The following is a 22,787-nucleotide window of genomic DNA, read 5'->3' on the forward strand; positions in this document are numbered from 1 at the left end:
ATTAAAGTGAGGAAAAGGGAGATAAGTATGGCCCCTTTGTTCGCACTCTTCAAGGTGTTCATATTTAGGGAAACTGCAATTTCCCCCAATTTTCCGTAACAATTACTTTTAACTATAAATAATTTTTTCGATGAATTTTCGTAATTTTTGGATATAATATCATTTTCGACATAACAAGTAAGTACTGTTGTTTTTGCTTAAAAGACATATTAAAAAAAAGCGATATGTCGACTCTTTCTGAACAAGGACTCTTGGACATAAGAGGCTACTATTTAAGATCGTGTCTAGAAGGAGAGTGAGGGGAATTGAGCAGCAAGATGCCTGTTCGCGTTACATTTAACCCTGCAGGTTAGTACAGTCAGGGAAGCAAAAAACAGGGAAGGAATTCCAAAGTTCAGTCCTCCGAGTATTAGAGTAGAAGGCTTTCCGACATCCAGGAACTTCAAGAGTGAAGGGGTAAGATTTTGCTGCTTATCGGGTTAGTCGGGAGTTTGGACGTTGAATGGGTACAAGTGCTGCGAGATAATCAGAGCACATTCCATTAAAGTACTTCTTAAAAAATCACAGAGATGCAACATTACGGCGATGGGATAGAGGCTGAAGCTGGTCATTAGCGCGGGATTGTTAGATTTGAGACCCTTTTTTTCTTCCCTACAACCTCTTTCGCACGGAAGAGACGTTGCGAGCCTGCCTTTGCTCTATCGTAATTTTCATGGTAAGTGTTCGTCTGAACTCCAATCCATGGTCCCTTCTTGTCAAACTTTCACAAAAGCACTCATCTTGGTGTAGTGGCTAATGAAAAAGAATCCTTCCAGTAATCTCGATTTTGGTCAATCACTTGACAATTTTTTTTAATGAATAACGTATTTCTAAAAAAAACAAAATACTACTTTTTTTAAGTGATTACATCAGAAAAAGCCTTCTTGGCCTTTTGGTCAAGATCAAAGTGTAGTATCTGTTCTTCAGATGCTGCACTTCATTTTCTTGTTCTCTTTCGGTGGAGGAGAAATCCTTCACGACTGAGACAATTTTTATTTTTGTACCTTTTCTCCACGTTAAAAAACGACCCTGGTGTCTAACTCTGTCCCGTGGGGAGGCATAGTAAATAGGTACATCAGAACATCCCGAAAAAAATTTAGGAGAGTTTCTTTGTTGTTTTTTTTAATTCAATTTTCACCCCCAAACAAGGCACAGTGCCACTTTGAAGTAGGGGGTTACTATCGGGGACATAATTTTCGGGGGCATTATGAAGGGAGATGAGTAGCAAGATGTTTGTTCATATTACACTTGAACTTCTGCATATCAGTACAGTTTGGAAAGCAGAATCCCGGAAGAGAGTTCCAAAGACTTGAAGTTCTGGGGAAGAAACTATTGGAGTAAAAGGCTTTCTTACACCTAGGAATCTCTACTGTAAAGGGGTGGGACTTAGCAGCTTGTCGGGTTTGTTGGGGGTAGTCACGTCGAGGAGGTACAAGTGTTTGCAGTTCGTCAGAGCATTTACCATTAAAGTATTTGTACAACAGGCAGAGGGATGCAACATCTCGTCGATGGGACAGAGGCTGAAGCCTAGATGACAGTTCAGGACCTATCAGGTTGGCGACTCTCTTTTGAACCCTGTCCAGGAGCGAGAGACAAGCAGCAGATGCACCAGCCCAAATATGACAACAGTACTCCATACATGGGCGAATGGTTGCCTTATAGAGGTACAGGATACTTTCAGGCGTTAGTAATTTTCTAGCACGGTAGAGATAGCCCACCTTCTTTGCAGCAGCCTTGGCAATGCTCTCAATGTATCTATTCCAGTTCATATTCTCTGTAAACGTTAGGCCGAGGAGTTTAAAAGAAGTACTTTCAGGCAATGTGTTCTTGGCCATTGCTATTGGTGGTAGAGAAGGTTCCTTGTAGTTACTGAAGGAAACAAGCTTAATCCTTGCAGCATTAAATGTGACCATCCATTTTTGTCCCCATTCCACTACAGATTGGAGGTCATCTTATAGTGTCTGCCATTTCCTTAGATATGTGTTCATTTGTTTTCCCCTCATGCTGTTACAGGTGATAAACAATTATTTTCACGTATAAATTTAAACTGATCTTTAACTCTAAATTCACCGTGCTAGAACGTTACTTAGGCCTGAGAGTCCCCTGTACATCTACAAAGCCACTATTCGCTTATGGATCGAGTATTGTTGCCACATTTGAGCTGGTGCATCCGCTACTAGTCTCTTACTCCTAGACAGGGTAAAAAAAAAGTGTCGCCAACCTAATAGGACCCACACTAGTAACCAAACTCCAACTTCTGTCCTATCGACGAAATTTGCACCCCTGTGCTTATTTTACACGAATGGAATGTGCTCCGACGAACTCTATGCCCTTGTACCCATAGACATAAAATCGGGGTTTAAAATTATTGGGAGATTGAATAAATATCATTTGATGCCAACTTTTGAAATGGATAATTGTTTGGGTCAGAAAAAAATAATCAAAGAATGACGCATTCAAAAAACACTGAACTCAAAATAAACATTTCTTTTTTTCTTCTTCTTTTGAAAACGGTCTATTTGTAAACATTTTAATCTTTCAAATATTTTGAAAAGTGTTTTTTTTAATCCATCCCAAACAAAACCAAGAAACAAAATAAAAGTTGATATCAATCAAATATTTAAAGTCGAAACATGTCAATTTCTAAAGAGAGCGGCTTACGCGTCAAAAGAAATCGACGGCTTTAAATGCTTTGTGTTCGTAAAAAATAATAGCTGTCTAAACTCGACATACGGGTTCTCACATACATATATACATGTAGTATGCAAGTTATTTATAATTCTAGTTAAATTATTATTTTTTTTTATATAATATAATTAAATTATGGGGTGGTATTTAGGTTGCTAAGAAGATGTTCTTCATAAGATGTTCTTTATAACGCCTGCAGTTTATGGATATTTCTAGGCTTTTATTAGGTAGCTTATCTCTGTCTTGAAACCTTGTGATAAATAATTTTTCTATTAGACAAAGGAAAAATGGGGAGTTAAAGAAAGGACTTTGTTCAGGATATTCCAATGTATGGTTCGTGTTAGATTATTTTCTAATATGGATTTTATAGTATACTGAAAGTGACGTTTTATTTTCCTGTTACGATTTTCAAATGAACCTTTGTGACCTCTGAACCGTTATTTGAAAGTATTGCTTTTGAACCTGCCATACCAATATAGTACTTACTAGTATTTCAGTGAGAAAGGAAAAAGTAAGGAGAAAAAGAAAAAAGCTAGAAATAAAAAGAAGAAAAAGAAGAAGCAGAAGAAGGAAATAAAAAAAGGAAGAAATAGGAAAGAAAAAAGGAAAAATAGGAAAGAAAAAAGGAAAAATAGGAAGGAAAGAAGTAGAAGAAGCGAAAATTGATGAAAAAGTCGGAAAAAAGGACAAAAGGAGAAAGAAAAAGAAAAAGAAGAAAGAAAAGAAGAGAAAAATGAGAAGATGACGGGAAGAAAAAAGGAGAGAAAAAAAAGAAGTAAAGAAATAATGGCAAAATATGTTGTTTTTTTTTTTATAATAAACTCATATGGAAAATTCAGATTTGCGATTTGGAAGTCATGGCGAAGATGGGAATTTTTTATTTTTCTATTTAGATTTACTTGAGGATAATTAGCGAGAAATGGAAAGAAGAAAAAAAGAAGATGAAGAAAATGAAGAAGGAAAAAAGAAGAGGGAAAGAAAACAAGTGTGAAGAAGAGGAAAAACGAAAGAAAAAAGAAGGAAAGAGAAAGGAAGGAAAAAGAAGAACAAAAAAAATAAGAAATTGAAAAAGAAAGAAGTAGAAGAAAAAGCAGGATAAAGATGAAGGAAAAAGAAGAAAGGAAGGAGAAAAAATAAAGGAAAAAGAAGGAGGAAAATAAACAGAAGAAGACGGAATGCAAAATAAGAAGTAGGAAATAAAAAAAGAAGGACAATAAGAAATAGGAAAGAAAAAAGAAAAAGAAGAAAGAAAGAAAAATGGAGAGAAGAAGAAGAAGAAGAAGAAGAAGAAGGGAAAGAAGGAAGAAAAAAGAAGAGTAGAAAAAGAAGACTGAAGGAAAAGAGAAGGAAAAAGGAAGAAGAAAAGGGAAAAAGAAGAAAAGAAAAAAGCATGAGAAAACGGATAGAAATAGAAGAAGGAAAGCAAGAAGAAGAAGAAGAAGAAGAAGAAGAAGAAGAAGAAGAAGAAGAAGGAGGAGGAAAATAAAAAGTTAGAAGAAAGGAAGAAGGAAAGAAAAGAAGGAAAGAAAAGAGAAGAAGAAATAATACCAAAATATAATAGGGATATTTTTTTTCCAAGATTGATATTCGGGGAATAGGTTGATTTATTAGCAATCGCCTGATGCGCCATATTCGATCGATCTAGATATTTTAATAACATTTCAGGGTGCTTTTCGGGGGAGGCAGGAGTTAAACTTTGCCTCCCTATTACATATGTTGCGGCTGAATCGCAAAATGATTCAGACTGTTTGGACGACAATTAGAGCGAATCTAAGAATCAAAACCCTACGTTCCTTCCTTGGGTTGGTGAGCCATTACAGCTCATTTTTGCCGGAGTTACACCACATCCGAATTCCTCTAAATAACCTTCTGAAGAAAGAGTTTGCATGGAAATGGTCACCAGAATGCAAGGCTGCCTTTGCCAAAATCAAAGCTTTACTCTCTTCAGAGCTTCTCCTGACTCATTTTAATCCATCCTTGGACATTATTGTGGTTTCCGATGCTTCTGACTATGGTGTTGAAGCTGTGATCTCTCACATTTTTCCTGATGGCAGTCAGAAAACTATCGCTCGTTCATCCAGGTCACTGACACCTGCAGAAAGGAATTACGGCCCAAATCGAAAAAGAATCTTTGGCAATAATTTTTGCTGTGAAGAAATTTGAGCTTTTTTGGTTCCAAGAAGCATGTCCCAGTGTATACTGCTAATCGACTTCAGTGATTGGCTACCACATTACTGGACTACTACTTCTCTATAAAGTACCTCTCTACTAATTCGATCGGACATTCAAATGCCCTGTCAAGACTTATTAGTACACACCAGAGATTACCGGAAGACTCTGCTGTTGCAGCGATATCACTGGAGCCACAAATCTCCTCAACACTCACAGCTACAATACGGGAACTACCGGTCACTGCTGATATGATTAAAGAAGTCACAGTTTCTGACACTCTGCTCCAAGAAGTCATCCGCTATCACTGTACCAAGTGCCAAAAATATTCCCAAACAACCTGTTACTACGTTTCTTCCCACGGAAATCTTCCATATCTGAAGTTGATGGTATACTTCTCCTTGCTGAACGGGTCATCATTTCCTCATCACTGCAAAACAGGGTCTTAAAGCAATTCCATTTCGGACACCAATGCACCAGTCGAATGAAAGCGTTAGCACGCGGTTACATTTATGGACAAGCAATTAGAAGATCTTGCACGCACTTGCAGTAAATGTCAGCTAGCAGCTAAATCTCCTCGAAAGTCTGTACTTTCTTCATGGCCTGTTCCACATTCTCCTTGGTCACACCTCCACATAGATTTTGCAGAACCCACTAGTGAAGCATTTTTTCTCCTTGTTGTAGACGCCTACAGAAAATGGCCTGAAATATTTCAAATGAATCGCATCACTTCTGAGGAAACAATTTCCAAACTTCAGAAGATTTTCAGCAGGTTCGGCATTCCCGAGACTATGGTCTCTGACAACGGCACCACTTTTAGCTCAGCAAAGTTCTTCACCTTCTGTGAACAAAATGGTATCAACCACATTCGCACAGCACCGTTCCACCCAAAACGAATGGTCAAGTCGAACGACTTGTGGATACCTTTAAAAGAGCCCTTTTAAAACTCAGGGGAGAAGGGTCAACATCGGAAATTCTGGAAACGTTCTTGACAAGCTTTAGGGCAACACCAAACTCTAACACACCAAACAGTACCTCACCAGCCGAATGCTTGATGAATCGGAAAATCCGATTACACATTGATGTACTACGTCCAAAACCATATCATCCCATCAAGAGGAACACAAATATGGAACGGCAGTACAACTGCCATCATGGTTCTGCCCAAAGAACATTCTCTCCATGTCAACAAGTCCTAGCAAAGGATTACCACAACAACAAGGACTCATGGACTCAAGGTTACATTATACAAAGAACTGGAAATGTAACGTACAAGGTAAAAGTCCAAGATTCAATTTGAGTTCGACACGCTAACCAACTGCGACGATCACATCTTCCAGACAAAGTACAAGATCCTTCTATTCCTCTAAACATCTTGTTGGACACCTTCAACTTGCCTCAACAACCACCAGAAGCTTCTCAGAGCACTGAAGCTGGAATGCAGGGCCCAAACATCCGGAAGTCAGCTCGTACCCGTTATCCAACACAACACTTACAGGTGGACCCCCAACTTAAGTCGTACAAGCAACATAATTAAAAGGGGAGATGTTTGGACGAGAATCCAATCTAATGGAAATAACTCCTACATTTTCAGAGAAGAGATGCTTCCCCTGAACAGTGGGATTGTCACTGGGATTCTCGTATGTAAACACAGGAACGGGAATACCACGAGAGCGGCACAAGAAGCGGACAGTCTGCAATTGGGACAATGGAGGAACGAACATCGTTCTTCGTAGCAGAGACATTTCTCATTCAATCTGTTCCCATCTGAGTATATATTTTTATGTAATCGTTATGTTACCATCAATAAACGTTGTTAACCAAAACCATTGTTTTTCTCTCCATCGATGTGATTTATTACCATGTTTTTTTACTGTTATGAAGGATTCCATTTATCCACGTCATAACACAGACAAACTCTAAACGGCAAATAGCTCTAATTGCTTATCATCTTTCTTTCTTCGCTTCGTTTATATTCGCTTTCTTCCTTGCTCTCCAAAGGAACATATGAGCTTCAGTATTTTCGACATTATGTTTTGTTTACTGTTTCTGCTGCAGAGATGTGAGTGGCCAATGGATAAAAACAATCTTAAAAAAAAAAAATGGAGCTAATTTCAAACCTGGGGTGATGTCCCCCTCTCCGTATTTCATAGCTAGTGAGTTAGGATATTCTCGTTTGGGGGGGGGGGGTATTTAACGAAGGTATTAATCTACAATGACCTTTTTTCATACTATTGATTGAAATGCTTTAAAGAAGACAGAAAAGTTATTGATTGATGAAAGAATTGTCTTCTACATCCCTTGCGAATGAATCGTTTGAAGTATGGTGTAATTAACATTTTTAGAGAGAGAGAGAGAGAGAGAGAGAGAGAGAGAGAGAGAGAGGGAGGGAGAGAGGGAAGTCAAGACAAAACTTGACGAAGAGAGGAAAAAGAAAAGAAGAAAATAAACTTCAGCGGAAATTCGCAAAAAAATTGGTGACATGGGATAAGTTTCTACCAGAGTGTATTTAGGTCATGTGATATATATTTTTTGAATTTAGGAAGACTCGTCCACGGTAAAGTCGTCCATGGAAAACCTGTCCACGGAAAACTTGTAAATTGAAAATATGGAAAAAAAATTGTTTTCTAAAAATTCACACGTATTCCTATATTTACGAACGTTAAAAGTCATACATTTTGAATTTCAAACAATAAAATTTAATAATTGTTTATATTTTATGAATTAGGAAATACATTTTAGAAAATTCGTCCATGGAAAATTCATCCATGGAAAACTAGTCCATTTTTGCTAAGTAGGAAAACTGGAAACATTGAATAAATATCGATTGAAAACACATTTTATGACCGTTCTTGAAATAAACATCGTTTTTAAAAGAGACTACACATCCCATATTTTTTTTAAATATTTTTCTTGTTTTTTTATACGATAAAAATTCTACTTCCGTTATTCAAAAATCTTTAAGTATTTTTTTATTGTTTATTGTTTTGTTTTTGAGGGAGATATAGTTTTTAAAAATTAAAAACAACAGGAGATAAGTAGGAATATAAAAAAAAAATGGGGTATGTAGTCATATTAATAGCTGCATAAATAAAATAAGTAATAGGTACGTGCAAAATGAATGCCGATGGTCAAAATGTATAAACATTTTAACCCCCCCCCTTTACTTAAAAAATCACCAAAAATGTGGAAATTAACCAATTTTAATGAAATTTTCAGTATTTATCAAATAATGATCACAATATAATGAACACATTATTTTAATTTAAATGTAAGTGGAAGCGTATTATTTTGTTCAATAAAAAAAATACCTTTACTTAAGTTATGGTTTTCAGTAGTAAAAAAAAGTCAAAATTACTGTTTGTAATGAATGAAAGTTGTCTGCCCTTGCTGTCCACTCTCGAAATCTCCAAACTGAAAACCAAAACAAGTGGTTCTTTCAAAGTAGTGCACACGTGCCAACATTTTATTTTTTTGGATCATCATTAACTTTCCTGAAAATGGCGTTTACCGATTTTTTTTCCGTTTTTAATTTTTCGTTTCTAATTTACCGTAATTTCTCGCTAAAATAACGCCCCCTAAAACATCGATGTTTATTTTTGTCTTTTTCAAATTATAATCAAACAGTTAATTCGATGAGTAATTCGACGGATATAAGTTACTTCTTAATGGATTATTGATTATCATCTCTTAGATTATCTCTTTCTCTATCTCGGATTATCGCATTCGATCGCCGGATTAGCCGACTTTATTGAAATCATCTATTACCCCCCCCCTCGTCATTCATGCATTTTTTTGCATCTGTCTTGATACGTTTATTTTGCTGTCCTCGGTCACTGAAGGAGAAGTTCTTCTAGACCAGAGGTCGCCAATGTTTTCGAACAGAAGTTGGGGCGCATTGCTGATTTTTTTTTTTTTTTACAAGGTGGTCACCACTTATCAAGGCCCGGAAGCCACTCAGGGATAAGGGTTATTGCATGTACAGTGCGTTAGTGTGGAGATTTAATAAAGTGTCTACTTAAGGGAGCGGTTCATTAGAAATTTGTTTACGTTGGACTTGAAGACATCCAGGTTGTAGTCAGGTGGGAAGCAGGCAGACGGAACAGAGTTTCACAGGCGTTAAGTTCTAAGAAATAAGCTTTGTTCATGGAATGTACGTTTTGATTTAGGCACAGATAAAGAGTGGGAAAATTAATGACAGTGGTTTCAGCTAGACGGGTATTTATCGTAAAAGATTGGCGAGGGAGGATCAGAGATTGGAGCTCATACAAGCACCTGCCATGGAAATAACGATAAAACAAAGATAGGCTCGCAACGTCTCTTCTGTGGGAGAGAGGTTGCAGGGAAGAGAAAGGGGCATCCCCCACTAAGCAACGAAGTCTATTTTGTACTCTGTCAAGGCAGGATAGGCTGTTTTTAGCAGCTCATGCCCAGATATGGCAGTAGTATTCCATCCTTGGACGTACTTGACCTTTATATAGATAGAGAATCGCATCAGAAGTGAGATATCTTCTGGAGCGGTAGAAGGATCCCACCATCTTTCCAGCGACCTTGGCAACACACTTGATGTACGTGTTCCATTTCAGATCAGGAGTAAATGTCAAGCCTAGAAGCTTGTCAAAACATAGGGCTTCTCCTAGACGAGAGCCATCCATTTCAATTGATGCCAGCTGGGGATCAGAGCGTTGATGATGTAAGGATAGGAGTTTGGTTTTAGATGTATTAAAGATAACCAGCCACGTCTTCCCCCACTGAACCACGCGCTCGAGATCAGAGGAAAGAGAATCAGAGAGAACTTTGTCATTTACAGCCTTTGATGTGTTGCCGTAGATGGCCGTGTCATCAGCATAGATGTCAACGAATTATTTAAGTATGTATTTAGGGAGATCATTGATGTAGATCAGGAAGAGAGTTGGGCCCAGAATGGACCCCTGAGGGACTCCAGCATTAATACTGCAGGCCTCTGATTTTTGTTCATCGATCACTATTCTTATGAACCTATCAGCTACACAGGCCCAAAGCGGTTTTACTAAATGTGTACGACTAAAAATTATGTATGATTAATGTACGACTAATTGCCGCTGCTGATTAAAGTAACTTCGACACAGACAATCCTCGGGTCTGTCAGCGTAAAATCTCGTAAAATATCTTTTTGCAATAAACAATAAAACGAATTTACTCAGAAGTTTCGAGAGGTTATCTTTTGGCAAAAATCTTTTTTAGTCCTTGTCTAAAAATACATTTACTAAAGTAAACTCCCGATTCTTATTAAATATTCCCTCTTACGCAAGTGATCTACCGCAAAATATGTTATTAAAATAAACAATAAAACAACTTAGTTGCGATTATTTTTGGCAAATTCCTGAAAACTGAGATTTTTTTTCTACCCAGTGTGCAACTTTTTTATTTTTTAATCTGTGAAAAATTTAATCTCATATAGCAGAGAAGAAATTGCCATGTAAAGAAATGTAACTTACCTGGTAAGGTGAAAACCAGTCGTGTTCGTTTTGATTGCAAAACACATCTGATCAGAAACAAGAAACGAAGATCATCACGAAAAATTACACGAAAGATCAACAAACATGAAAACCTATCATTACCATTATAGCGGAACCAGAAAATTACCACGATTATTCCCAGGTCAGTGAGTACGGGTACTAATTAAACTCGACAACACATGGCACTTCGGAACAATCGTCAAAAATGATGAAGGACCTAGAAGCTACATAGCAGATTCGCCCAATAGTACTACACTCCGCCGCAATCGCACCCATTTGCACAACATACCAACGAGTCTGACACCACACAGGGTACGATAAGACCAAAGAAGATTTTTGTTGAAGACGAAATCACCAAAGTCAAGAAATAGACAAAAAAAAAAATATGGCCCACTTCAAACTAAATCGGGCAGAACTTGTGTGGTTAAAAAAATACATGCATTTCTTGTTTAAAAATAAATAAATAAATAAATAAATAAAAATCCAATTACGCGCGGAAAAAAAAAATTATTAAATATCAGAGGCGCAAAGATATCACAAAATACGCCCACGTAAATTCTGTGGGAAGAAAAATTAAAATGAGTTTTGTTCGGCGGACGTAGTCGGAAGCATGCCACGCGACAAAAACGTGCACTTTTTACCAATTAACGCTCAACGAAAGACTTAATTTTCAAACCTTTTTCCCAGCTTGTCTGGGAGCCTCTTAAAAAATATGTATATAAACGATGAGGGAACTTTTCTCATTCTCTTTCTCTCGTGAACGTCTTCGTTGCTACTTCCTTTCTCCAGCATGACGAAACACACCTATTCACATGTACGCACGCACGCATAGAAGGAATACTGCAGACATTCAACTGCGCACAGAAACATTTACTTCCCCCTTCTGTTCTCATTACACACACACCTCACACACACACACACACACACACACACACACACACACACACACACACACACACACACACACACACACAAGAAAAAAACAAGTATGTTTCTCACGAAAAAAACAAAACAAATGTCGTTCTCTTCTTTTTTCTTCCGATCCAACGAACAATATAGAAATCGCTAAGACACGATTTTCGAACATTAAAAATGATTTCGTTTCTACTAGTTAATTTGTGTAAATAAACAAAGTTTCTTTTGCGTATTTGATCTTTTATTTATTATTTATTTATTTGTGGTGGTAAAGACCTGATTACAACTACAAACTATAAGAATACATCCGCAATACAAAAACTGATCTTCTGCCATAGATCATAACACCATCACACATTAAAAACCAAACACAACGAAAACAACACATATTAACATACAACTTAACAGCGGGGTGGTGGTGGTGGTGGGAGGGAGTTATAGTACCGTAGATACCATTCGCCTCGCATTTCCTCAGACCGGACGTAACCCTGGCCGGTCTAGCACTCTCTCCTGAATAAAGCTGCTATCACGCTCGCTCTATCGTTCGGCTCTTTTTTCTTAACTAAATACCAACAACTATCATTTCACATGCCAGGTTGTCCTGACAAACGACAGGGTCTTAGACAGAGAGACCTTAGACATTCGAGGGGAAAGCCTAGTAGGCATTAAAGTTCTATGCATTATTATGCCTTTCATTGCACACACGCGCACGCGCACGCGCACACACACACACACACACACACACGCACACACACACACACACGCGCGCGCGCGCGCGCACTCGCGTGCGCACACCGTTGGCAGTTTTGTGGTTTGTTTCCCCGCGTCGAGTCGAGCTGATAAGTTCGTGTTTCTTTCGCCAATAGGTATTATTAAAAAAAAGAGAAAAAAATCCCAAAGACGAACTTAAAAGAAATGTACATTTGAACAGGTGCTTGAAATCCCTGTTTGTTTGCAAACGAAAAATAAGAGGCGCATAAATAAGAGTTACACTTCGTCCTCAAAAAAGGAGATGGCACTACCTTGGCTCTTAGTTTTAAGGGAAGGACGTGATTGCAATCGTTTATTAACTGTAACCCACTTCGTACCGCGACATTGACCTTCTCCAGTGTGTGTGTGTGTGTGTGTGTGTGTGTGTGTGTGTGTGTGTGTGTGTGTGTGTGTGTGTGTGCGTGCGTGCGTGCGCGCGCGAGAGAGAGAGAGAGAGAGAGAGAGGGTGGGGAGAGAAGATGGAGGTTAACACAGTTCTGCGTGTTCATTTATATCATTGACAGTTTAAAATTCAAAAGTCATTATCATGCTCAATTGTGTTTGAAATAGAAACAATAATTTCGACCGCGCCCCTGTCATATCAAAGAACCTACTGGTGATTTTATATGTCGGGCCTTTCGGTTTGCGTGGTTATAAAATTTCTTAAATGCACTTGTGATGTTAGGCTGTGTAAGATGTTAACTTTGGCGAAAATCGCATGTTCCTTCATCGGATTATTTCGATTATCGATTATCGATACTTGTGGAAAACATTCCGATAAAAAATCTATCTAAGAACACTGCAAGGCACATAAAATACATTTGTGTGAAATTTCATAAAAATTGGCCCAGCTGTTTTCGAGCCCATAGAGAACGAACTCACACACACAACCGCACGTCTGCACGAACACACACACACACACACACACACACACACACACACACACACAAAGAGTTCCTTTTATATAATAGTAGATCTTATTTTTAATGAAAAAAAAAGTTATTCGCTAAAATAGAAATTTATGAGGCAGAGAAAATCTGGTCTTCATTTAATCATAAACCAACCAATAGGCATAGATAAAAAGTGGTAGTGTTTTTAGCTAGACGAGTGTTTTTTGTGAAAGTTTGGCGAAGGGGGGGGCATAGGTCGGAACTCAGACGAGCACTTGCCATGAAAATAACGATAAAGCCGAGACAGGTTCGTAACGTCCTTTCTATGGGAAAGAGTTTGCAGGGACGAGAAAAGACCCCCACCCCAAACTAGGCTTCGAAGTCTATTTTGAACTCTGTTATTCGTTCAAAATAGAAATTTATGCAACAGAAGGAGACATGGAATTCATTTAATCATAAAACAACCAATAATAGTTAATTAATAAAATGTCCTTTTTTAAAACCAATATGCAAATATTAGGAAGTTTCATCGAATGTTCTGCTGACTTGGCAGGCTGAGAGCAGACTTAGGGCGTTTTCATGAATAGTAAAGCTAACTCGTTTAAGAAATTAAATTTCAGATCACAAAACTTGTAGTTTCAAAAGTTTAAAACTATGCAGGTCGGTAGAAAATTAAATTTTGTTGCGTTTAGTAAAAGTTATTTGCTGTAAATTTGTCTCCTCTCTTTTTTTTTTGTTATAAAGTATACCGCACTTTTGCCAAAAATTGTGCGCGTAATTTCTGTCTTTCTTGTCTTTCTTGTACGTGCAATAAACATGTTAAATAAATTAAAACAAATCTGATTTATTGGAAGTTTCGAGTTTGAGGTCAGTGGTTGCGGCAGACCATAAAGCACAGAAGGGAAGAGAGAAAGAAATTGGTTTTTACATGCTCTGTCATGAATTCATTTTTTTTTCAATAATGTAACAACCGAGAAATCGAAATATAAACAAAATAACTTTTACCAAACGCAAGAAAATTTAATTTTTTATTTCTCTATGAACATGCATGCTTTTACAGTCCTTAAACTTTTTGTATTTTTTTTTATTTATTCCAGAATTTGTTTTGGTGCCTCAAAAAATTAAAAAAAAAATAATTGATGGAGCACATGGGCAATGAGTTACGTGATACTGCAACTTACTTAGAAATAAAGAACTTTAAAACAGTTTGAGTATGTAAAAAATATACAGATCGGTCGAAAATTAAATTTTAATGCAATTGGTGACAGTTACTTGTTGCAATAATGTAACATAGCTAATAAATGAGAAATTGTAAACAAACAAAATATGGAATAAATAACTTTTACCAAACGCAAGAAAGTGCTAGACATATTAGGTTACAAATTCTTTTTTGCACCGTATCCATGAAAGACTAATGATTAGTAAATTACGAAACAATCTAACTGTATATGAAAAAAATGTAAAGAATTAGTTTGATATTTTCAACTGATATAAGTTCTTTTTACATATAAACCTGATTAACAAATTACAGAAAATAATAGATAATAAAGTAATAATAAAGTAATAATAAAGTAATAATAAATACTACTACTACTACTACTACTACTACTACTACTACTACTACTACTACTAATAATAATAATAATAATAATAAATAATGATAATAAATACTACTACTACTACGACTAATAATAATAATAAATAATAATAATAATAATAATAATAAAATAATATTACTACTACTATTAATAATACTACTACTACTAATAATAAAATACTACTACTACTACTACGACTAATAATGATAATAATAATAAATAATAATAATAAAATACTACTACTACTAGTACTACTATTTCGACTAATAATAATAATAATAATAATAATAATAATAATAATAATAATAATAATGATAATAATAATAATAGTAATATCTTTATAGAATTGTAAACAATTCAAAACTTTAAATTCATACGTTGAATAAAACTTGGCTAGCTTTACAATATGAACAAAGATGGCTACCGGAACAAATACACGATGTTGACTTTTCTATGAACATTTTTCTTTTTGCAGTATCATATTGTAATGCATTTTCTTCTATCTAAGCAAAGAATTTCTAATCTTTCTGAACAGTATATGCATTGAAAAGAGTCAATATTGACATAATATTAACCGTTTGTTTCTATAAAACGAAACGGATCCGTAAAAAAATATATCAAAAGGAGGAGCTGTTTTTTTATATATGGAGGTCACCACTTATCAAGGCCCGGAAGCCACTCGGGGATAAGGGTTATTGCATGTACAGTAATCAATGGGATAGTATCGTAGTAATCGTTAGTATTGGAGATTTGATAACGTGTCTTACTTAAGGGCGCGGTTCATCAGGAATTTGTTTATGTTGGACTTGAAGATATCCAAGTTGTAATCAGGTGGGAAACAGGCAAACGGAAGAGAGTTCCAGAGGCGTGCACTTCTGAGAAAGAAGCTTTGCTCATGGAATGTACGTTTTGATTTAGGCACAGATAAAGAGTGGGAAAATTAATGACAGTGGTTTCAGCTAGATGGGTGTTTATCAAGAAAGATTAGCGAGGGAGTACGAGAGATTGGAGCTCAGACGAGCACTTGCCATGGAAATAATGATAAAACAACGACAGGCTCGCAACGTCTCTTCTGTGGGAGAGAGAGTGCAGGGAAGAGAAAAGGGCAATCCCCACTAAGCAACGAAGTCTATTTTGTACTCTGTCAAGGCAGGATAGGCTGTTTTTAGCAGCTCCTGCCCAGATGTAGCAGCAGTACTCCATCGTTGGATATACTTTGCTTTTATACAGATAGAGAATTGCATCAGTAGTGAGATATCTTCTGGATCGGTAGAAGGATCCCACCATCTTCCCAGCGACCTTGGCAACACACTTGATGCACATGTTCCATTTCAGATCAGGAGTAAAGGTCAAACCCAAAAGCTTGTCAAAACATGGAGCCTCCCCAAGACGAGAGCCATCCATTTCAATTGATGCCAGATGGGGATCAGAGCGTTGATAATGTAAAGATAGGAGCTTGGTTGTAGATGCATTAAAAATAACCAGCCACCTTTTCTCCCACTGTACCACGTGCTCAAGATCAGAGAAGAGAGAATCAGAGAGAACTTTGTCATTTACGATCTTTGATGTGTTACCATAGATGGTCGTGTCATCAGCATAGATGTCAACGAATGATTTAAGTATGTGTCTTGGGAAATCATTGATGTAGATCAGGAAGAGAGTTGGGTCCAGGATTGACCCCTGAGGGACTCCAGTATTAATACTGTGGGCCTCTGATTTCTGCTTATCAACCACTACTCTTTTGAGTCTATCAGAGAGAAATGATTTAATAATTGAGAATACATTTCCAGTTATACCGTAGCTGGAAATCTTGTGAAGTAAGCCCTTATGCCATACCTTATCAAAGGCCTTTGATATGTCAAGAGCAATTGCCCTAGAAAGGAAGCCTTTGTCGAGAGATTCACTAATCCTATGAGATATAACCGTTAGCACATCTGCTGTAGATCTGGCAGAACAGAGACCATATTGCATGTCACTAAGAAGGTTATTTCTACTGAGGTGGTTGACTACTTCTTTATTTAATATGGATTCCAGCAGCTTCCTTATGACACACAGGAGACTTATTGGTCTGTACTGAGAGGGAGATGACTTATCCCCTGAATTCTTAAATACAGCTCATACTGATGAGGTTTTCCATGGTGTTGGAAAGCACTTATCCTTAAGGCAACGCTTAAACAGTTTTTTAAGTATGAAGGCAAGATCTGGTTGAACCTTTTTTAACACTATAATTGGAATGCTGTCAGGGCCAGTCGCTTTACTGAAATCAAGGTTCTTGATTAGCTGGGTGACCTCACGCACAGATATTTGCATGTTGCATAGCGTGTTGTCTTTTATAGGAGGAAATACCGGGAGTTGATGGCCTTCATCGCATAGAGTAGAATTAGCTGCAAAGTTCTTGGCAGATAGTTTGGCCTTGTCTGATGCTGACGAGATGACCTCAGGTCCATTGATAATGGTTGGGATAGAATGCACACTTCTGTTCAGGATCCTGTTTGCTATTTGCCAAAACTGGTGGGAACCAAGCCGTTGCTCAGCTACTTTGGATTTAATGGACTGAGCATACAACTCTCTTGCATTTTATATTACTCTTTTACAGTGGTTGCTGGCAGTCCTGAAAGCAACTTTAGTCTCAATACATCTATTACGTTGGTAGCTATGGAAAAAGTGATTTCTGTGCACAATGGCAGCAGCACATTCTAGGGAGAACCATGGCTGGCTGTTAGGTTTTTGTTGGCATTTTTTGGATGGTATGAATCTATGCCTACAATTAACCATTCGGCCAGGTCTGATACTATAGAGGACATATCGTTTTTAAACATGGAATGCAGAGGTAGATCAGATATGAATGTACGGAAGCTATCCTAGTCAGTCATAGAATATCGATATACAGTACGGTGGAGGGTACGTCTGAAGACTTATTACATTTCATTTTTATCTTAACTGATATGATGGAGTGGTTGCAGGATCCCAGAGGAGATAGAACGGAACATGAACATAGCTCAGGGGAAGTTGTGAGGAAAAGGTCTAAAAGGTTTGCATACTGACCGGTAGTATCGGGCACACGGATGGGTTCGTGAACAATCTGAATGAGGCAATGGCAAAATCATGACAGAACCTCCCCTCGTCATGTGTCTTATTTGAGCAGGTCAGCCATTTCACATTGTGGACATTGAAGTCACCGCAAATGTGAATGTTAGCTGAAGGATGAGCAGGCAGGATGTGGTCAATTTCTCATATGCTCTTAAAGATAGTAACCCCACTGTTGTGGGGGCGATAGAGGGCAAATATAAATGCGCTGGTGTAAGCAAGTGCAACCCGGAAGCACATATAAGGTAAATTAGGGTCTTCTCTAGAGATATCCCTACCACATGGAAAACCATCTTTAATGTAGGCACATATTCCATGCCCATGGCGATCTTGGGGATCAGATTTAGATGTTAAGTTAGAGTATCCTTTAATTATGAACTCATCATGAACTCATGCCAGTTTCGCTTAGAAAAAAATATGCCCGGTTTTGTCTTCTGTAATTGGGTTTCAACCTCTGGAAGGTTGGAATGTAGACCCCAGATGTTGGAGAAGGAGACATGGTAGTAGGGGGCTATGTTGGAGGATGGGCTTCTAGGTTTATTTGTGTTTTTTTTTCTGGAGATATTTCATGTTGAGGTTTTGGGATTTGTGGAACAAGTTGACAGACTTGGTTAGAGCAGGACAGAGACGAAAAGTAAGAGAGAGAAAGGCAGGAATTTTTTTTTGTTTTTGCATGCAAAAAAAAAAATATCTTGGAATGTAACTGTACTGTTATTCTTTTATATATGCTCTGTTGTTTCTTTTACAAATATTGAGCTTTTAAAAAAGGATTGGTATACACAAAGAGTGAAATATAATTGAAAAACTTATTTTGCCAAAACAACACACACGCGCGCGCGCGTATATGTGTGTGTGTGCGTGCGAGTACTTGGCATAGGAGGTAATAGTTATAAATGAGGTTTAAGTAGTATTGAGACAATTAATCTGAAATAGAAAAACCGCAACTTTTGCGAGTATTAAAATCGTTATTAGAATTGAAAATATTTGATCCGAATTTCCAAAGGCAAAATTCTTATTTCCATTCTTTCCTTTTCTTTTTTTTTTTTTTTGTTATTTAAAACTTTTCTATTATCTAGCACCGATGATAAAAATGGTAAATATTAATTGATTTCCGACTGCAAGTAAAACTAAAAGTTAAAAAGGATCACATAATTGTACGGTAATTGTATCTGAATGTTGACAGTCTGAACACATGGACAAGATAAAAAATGATGAGCAACAATGAATTCATGAATGTCTCGAGGGAGAGAGATGGATTAAGAGCTATAGCCGTCAATGCCTGTGTCGAGTGGGACAGCACTTGAATGAATGATGAGAAATTAGAAAACCCTTTTTCTTCTTCTTCTTCTTCTTCTTCTTCTTCTTCTTCTCATCTCATATAAGGTCAGTTTTCATAAACCTCGATGATTATGGCTCATCAGTCTCTTCTGCATTCTTTCCTTCTAATGAGATCTATGGTTGTGCATCTTGTAATCTTGTTGAGACCGTCCGCAAACTTTGTTGTCTGTCTTTTCCCACTTTTCTTAGATTATATACTACTACTACTACTACTACTACTACTACTACTACTACTACTACTACAGCAATGATGCCACAAATTGTTCTCAAGGACAAATCCTTATGTGATTACTCCAAGTGACTAAATAATAATAATAATATATATATATATATATTTTTTATTATTATTATTATTATTATTATTATTATTATTATTATTATTATTATTATTATTATTATTATTATTAGAACGAGGAAAAACAAAGCTCTTATCGTTAAGGAATTAACAAGCTTCTCCCACACATCCCAATAGATACAATCACAGACTTAAACAACTTAATTTACGCAGGCGCCAAAATGGTAAGTATGAATTTCAAATCAGAAAAGCAGGTAAAAGTGGACCGACAAAACCTGGATTGGAAATGAGGCTAGAAACCTAAATCAACCAACATAAAAAAACAAGCCAAAACGATAAACAGGAAGAAAGCGACGTGGAGAAGATGGAAAACTGGAAATGTGACCAGCAAGGAGAGGCTAAACAAGAAACATGAAGAACAGAACCAAAATAGAAGCAAAACAAGGGAGATGGAGACGATATAGGTACAAATCTGAACAATGCAAACAAAACAGAACATTTGAAACTAATAAAAGCCTATTCTACAAAAGTGTGAACGGAGAAAAAACAAAAGCAGAACGACCAAACCCGACAGAAATAAAACTCTACTGGAGTAAAATATGGGAAGAATGACGGGATCACAATAGAAATGCCGAATGGCTGAAAGACATGAAAGAAGAGTTAGAAAAAATCGAAGAAGGGGCGGTGAATGGAATCAGCAAGGAAACCCTAAAGAAAACATAGGAAAAATGACAAACTGGAGAGCACCAGGGCTCGACAGATACATGCATACTGGTTCAAAAAATTCACAACATTACACGAAAGGCTAGCTCAAAAACCGAGAAGATGTATACACGAAGCAGACGTGCGAGATTGGATGACAAAAAGTAGAATCACACTGCTAGAGAAGGGCACAGAGAAAAAAACATCCCTAGCAACTATAGGCCGATCAAGTGCTTACCCACTATGTGGAAAATACTGACAGCACAACTGAGGGAACAAATCTACCACTCCCTGAATAATCGTTGACTTCTCCCCGAAGAACAGAAAAGATGCCAAAAGGAAAAAAAGGAACACATGATCTGCTATATATAGATCAAAAGAGCACGTAGTACAATGGGGAAAGGGGTGGCTGATTACTTTTAATGTATCTAAAACCAAGCTTCTATTTTTACATCATCAACGCTCTGATTCCCATCTGGCATCAATTGAAATGAATGGCTCTCGTCTTGGGGAGACTCCATGTTTCGACAAGATTCTGGGCTTGACATTTACTCCTGATCTGAAATGGAACACGTACATCAAATCTGTTGCCAAGGTTGCTGGAAAAATGATGGGATCCTTCTACCGCTCCAGTAGATATCTTACTCCCGATTCAATTCTCTATCTGTGTAAAAGCCAAGTACCCCCAATAATGGAGTACTGTTGTCATATCTGGGCAGGAGCTGCTAGAAGCAGCTTATCCTGCCTTGACAGAGTTCAAAATAAACTTCGTAGCTTAGTGGGGGGGTGTCATTTTCTCGTCCCTGCAACTTCTTTCCCACAGAAGAGACATTGCGAGCCTGTCTCTACTGTATCGTTATTTCCATGGCAAGTGCTCGTCTGAGCTCCAATCTATGGTTTTCCCTTGCCAATCTTTCACGAAAAGCACTCATCTAGCTGAAACCACTGTCAATAGTTTTCCATACTCTTTATCTGTGCCTAAATCGAAGCGTAGATTCCATGAACAAAGCTTCTTTCTCAGAACTGCACGCCTGTGCAACTCTCTTCCGTTAGTCTGTTTTCCGGCTGACTACAATTTCGTTGCCTTCAAGTCCAAACTAAACAAATTCTTGATTAACTGTCCCATTAAATAATCCAAATTGCCAAATTTCTACTACTAACGCTCACTCAATAACTCTTATCCTCGAGTGGCTTCCGGGCCTTGATAAGCGGTGAGCCCCCCCTTTGCAAAAAAATATAAAGAAAGAGAAAGAATTTCGCCATGGCATGGGTCGACTACGAAAAAAGCGTACGACAGGATCCCCCAAGCATGGATAATATAATGCTTAAAAATGTATAAAATATCAAGCAGGATCATCAAGATGATTGAAAATGCAATGAGAACATGGAGACTGGAATTGACAGCTGATGGTATTGAATGGCTGCAAAGATGCAACGAATAACGGTAATGAAAACAGGTTAGATATTAAGGAAACCCTTGAATGCAGAGATTAATATACATGAATCATATGCGGGAGACAAACTGCTGCAGAGGCAAAACATGAAGAAGCGTTACATGGAACCAAGAAGACTGTAGCTGCATATCTACAAGTTCTCCATCCCCTCATTGCCCCATCACCGCCCCCCCCAAAAAAAGTGTGATACCAAATAGGCGAGAAGGATGAAAAGACTGAGGAGAGAATAGACAGCTACTTGGTAAGCAGTTGATGTTCCCCGTTTTCTTACAAAATTTAAGTTAAGCTTTTCTCTTTTCATCCTTATGTAGTTAAATTCTGTTTAAAATTTAAGACTTTTGCGAAATCGGCTCATGTAAATGCTTAGTCTATTTCTATTTAATATTTGATACCGAAAAGTGTGATACCAAATAGGCGAGAAGGATGGAAAGACTGAGGAGAGAGCACTGACCAGACCTCCACTGGACAAGCGCGAAGAGAACTGGGACCTTGGGGCGGCTTATTGCCACTACCAGCGAGAAATCAATGGTGAGAGGCTGTTGCGATAATGCAAATTTATTTGACAATGTAATCGAAGGAGGTGGAGAATACCGGAAATCTGGGGAGACTTGTTGTGACTCAGCTTCCAGGAAACACCACAGGTTTTCAATGGGAGATCTTTGATGACCTGTATGAAAGCTCCTTTTTAGCTGATAATAATGATTACAAAAACTCTCATAAACTGTTTGAATGCATTAAGCCGTAATCATGCAGTAGAGTTAACAGCCGATAAATCGAAAACAAATAAAATATATAGCAAATTACTTTCGTCAAACACAAAAAAATTTAATTTTCTATCGACCTGTATAACGTTCACTTATGATGCTGGCAACCTTCACGTAGTTCCTCATGTTAGTATTCGATGGCTTTCTAGAAATAATTTTAACTAGAAAGATATTGGGGAAACAAATGCCAACAATAATCATCTGACTCATTTGCAACAACAACAACAACAACATTACAACAACATTACAACAACACAGCACCAATACCAAGCACAACAACAACAACAACAACAACAACAACAACAGCAATAACAGCAATAACGGCAATACCACACTAATACATGGACCGACCATATTAGATTCCTTAGTGTCTCCGAAAGACGTATATCTACGAAATATTACGTTAAAATTAAAAAAAAAATACTTTTAAGCATTTTTAGAACTTTAAAACTATGCAGGCCGGCAAAAAATGTAATTTTCTTATTTTTTTGTAACAGTTATTTGCTGTAAATCTTTATTACACCAGATTTCTATTAACTGCCAAAGATTCGAACTCGTCATAACCGATTTGCATAATCTATGAGTGGATCCATTCGGCTA

At 37.4% G+C, this 22,787-nt stretch overlaps 1 pseudogene; it reads left to right on the top strand.

The window, feature by feature from the left end:
• Positions 1–915: 915 nt before the first annotated feature.
• Positions 916–1,048, top strand: LOC145249858 (U2 spliceosomal RNA; annotated as a pseudogene).
• Positions 1,049–22,787: the final 21,739 nt, after the last annotated feature.

This window comes from Euprymna scolopes, chromosome 28 (assembly GCF_053919585.1).
Source record: "Euprymna scolopes isolate OS-2025 chromosome 28, ASM5391958v1, whole genome shotgun sequence".
NCBI lineage: Eukaryota > Metazoa > Mollusca > Cephalopoda > Sepiida > Sepiolidae > Euprymna > Euprymna scolopes.